We start from the raw sequence: 2,985 nt of genomic DNA on the forward strand, positions 1-2,985 counted from the left end.
TATATATATATATAAACAAATAGGGAAATTCTTTCAATAATACACTTTAATGTCCATTCAAGGATCCGAACCTATAGACAATACAAATATCATTAAAACTTTAGACATTTATCCATATCTTGGTCGATTAAGTTAAATATCTAAGAATCAATCTTATTTCAATCAGTAATAGTTTTCGAATCGTTGGCGGAGAAAAAAAAAGAACATTCATCACTAAGGCAATTTCTCTTAAGACTCTGAGATGACGTGACAGAGCAAAGTGAGAATTAAAGAGACTTGGGTTTACTATTTAAATCGAAGTATTAAACAAAATGAGGGTTTGTTGATGTGGGTACATTAAGTTAACAATACACTTTAATGACTATATTGTAGTTCTTTTAGTCGACTAGAAGCCATTCCAACTAGCTAGAAAGGATGCGGGATTATTCACGTTATTTCTGATAGATTCTTGGGGAACCGAAGTTGTATTGTGAAAATAGAAAATCTCGATGTATGTATATATGCATGCTTATCATGAAAAATATACATTATTTGTTATGAGAAAAAGTCTGTAGCATAAAAAGAAATATCATTTATAAAATTACTAATAAAATTAAGAGATTTCAAACTATACAACTTTAACCTACTCTCAGGAACACAGATAATTCTCTGAAAACAACTCTTTGTGTGGTTTCTTATAACAATAAACAACCATAACTGTTTCTCTCAAAGTATCAAACAACCAATTATAGCTTTATATATGACCAGCTGTTTGCTCTCAAATTGCTCTAAGCAAACACAAGTGGATGGTAAGTTTTCAGAAAATCCTTAGTTTTGTCAAACGCAAGAAATTAAGTTCCAGTAAATATGTCAACTCGGGATACAACCGCTTCGTTGTCAAGCGAAGGTGGGGGAAGTCAAGAAAGCGAAGAGCAAACTGAAAGGGAAGACAATGAGACAGTTGAAGAAACGGAAGAAGGAGAAGGAACTCCCGGCCTGCTACACATAGTAACGCCTGACCGTCTACGTGAGATTGGACACCAAGCGACCTGGTCCGTGTCATCTTGCAAGCTCGGGTTTGACGTTGCAAAGCTGACCGATGATTCTGTCGATACCTACTGGCAGTCGGATGGGCTTCCACCTCATCTGGTCAGTATGCAATTCCAGAGGAAAATGAAAGTCGAGGGGGTCTGGATATACTTACAATACAGTAGGGACAAAAGCTAGACTCCCAATAGGATATCCGTTAGGTCTGGAACCCACTTCAATGATCTGCAAGAAATAAAAGTGGTAGATTTCGTCAAACCGAACGGGTGGTTCTTCATTCCTCTAAATGATGTCAGTGAATTTCCCTTTCGTACTTTTATGCTACAACTCGCCATTTTAACCAATCACGATTATGGACAGGACGCACGCATACGTCAGATGAAAATTCATTCTCCCGTTGAAATGCCAGTTGTAGCAATTGACTGCCAAGGGTCTTTTACCTCGCCCACTTTTAAGATGTACTCATACATCAGGTAATTGTTTTATGCAAATTTTTAGTGTTTTAATATTTTCTTTCAATTATACTTTGGCCTCTGCTTTCATCATATTGCCTTTTAAGAATTAGAATCTATATACCAATTTTGTCATGTTTTCTGATTCAATTGTTTTTATCGTAGTTAAGTCTTTATATTTTCGTTCACTATTTCTGTGATAAGGAAGAAAAGTATCCTGTTGAAAAAGAATGCTCTTTTGACTTTTGCAAACTATCAACATGGACATATCTCTGTACATTTCTTGGCATCATTTATTTCATTCTAACTTACCAGAAAAAGTTATTTTAGAACCATTCTACTGAAACCTGTACGTTCATAGAAAAACTTTATTTTGGAGTGTTAATTTCGGCACTGGTTGCTAGGAATATAGGATAATTTGATATATATTGCATTTTTAATTAGTGTCAACTTACAGCTTTTGGTATATATACCATAGATTATAATTCCTACACAAGCAATTCTCTGTACTAGCTAAGGATCTTCATGGCCTTTGCTTTTAACTACATATCAAGCGATTGCTATTAATAACACATTCAGTTTTTATTTCTATGAAGAGGCTATTGAATTTTGTAGACTTTGTTTCAGTAAGTAATTTTAGAAAGTCCCTTGTGTCTAATAAGAGATACTTTGAATGAAAAAGTAATTTTAACCTTGTAGCCAAGATTAAATTTTAATAGTGGTGAGTAAGAAAAATAGCAATTTTATCTAAATATAAAACTGATTATTATTTGAAATGTAAAGATTTTTTTTTTTTTAGTTGGGAGAATAAGGCTCTCTAATACCAGGAGAAAACTTTCTTGTTAGGAAAGAAAAAAAATCTTGTTTTTGCAGAAGTTAAATCTTTCTTGTGATGAAATATGAGAAATCTTGGTTGTGTTAAGCGGAAACATCATTGTTTTCTTAAACAGGTAAACGTACTGTAATTGTGTTAATATGATAAATAATGATTGCGTTAAGATGATAACTCGTGATTGTGTCGAAAACGAGAAATAATGATTGTGTTAAGAAGATATTTCTATTGTAAAATGGGGAGACATTTTCATTTCGTGAAATTGAGAGCTCATTAATGTATTATACCCCGAGATATCCTTTTCTTTTCGAGTGGGGAATTTTTTTTTTTTTTCATGAGATATTTTAATTGTTTTAAATGGTTAGAAATCTAAATATTTTTAATGAGGAGAGAGACTTGTTTTGAATTAATTGAAATATTGATTGTTTTAGATGAGGACACCTCTTTTATTATTCTAAGTGAGGCGCAATTGTGATTGTTTAGAATGAAGTAATATGTTTATGGTTTCAAATATGGAGAAATTAGCTTCCTATTTTAATTGAAGTATTCAAGAAACTGCTTGTTTCTTGATGTTAATATATATTGTAATTCGGTTTACCTTTTATATTTTTAGTAATTTTATTTTGTATTTGTAACATTATGGTAAATTATTCCTTTTTACTTAGCCAATTTAAT

General features: G+C 32.2%; 1 pseudogene; it reads left to right on the forward strand.

The window, feature by feature from the left end:
- Nucleotides 1-798: 798 nt before the first annotated feature.
- Nucleotides 799-2,984, forward strand: LOC137615382 (anaphase-promoting complex subunit 10-like; annotated as a pseudogene).
- Nucleotide 2,985: the final 1 nt, after the last annotated feature.

Source organism: Palaemon carinicauda, chromosome 2 (genome assembly GCF_036898095.1).
Source record: "Palaemon carinicauda isolate YSFRI2023 chromosome 2, ASM3689809v2, whole genome shotgun sequence".
In the NCBI taxonomy this organism is placed as follows: domain Eukaryota; kingdom Metazoa; phylum Arthropoda; class Malacostraca; order Decapoda; family Palaemonidae; genus Palaemon; species Palaemon carinicauda.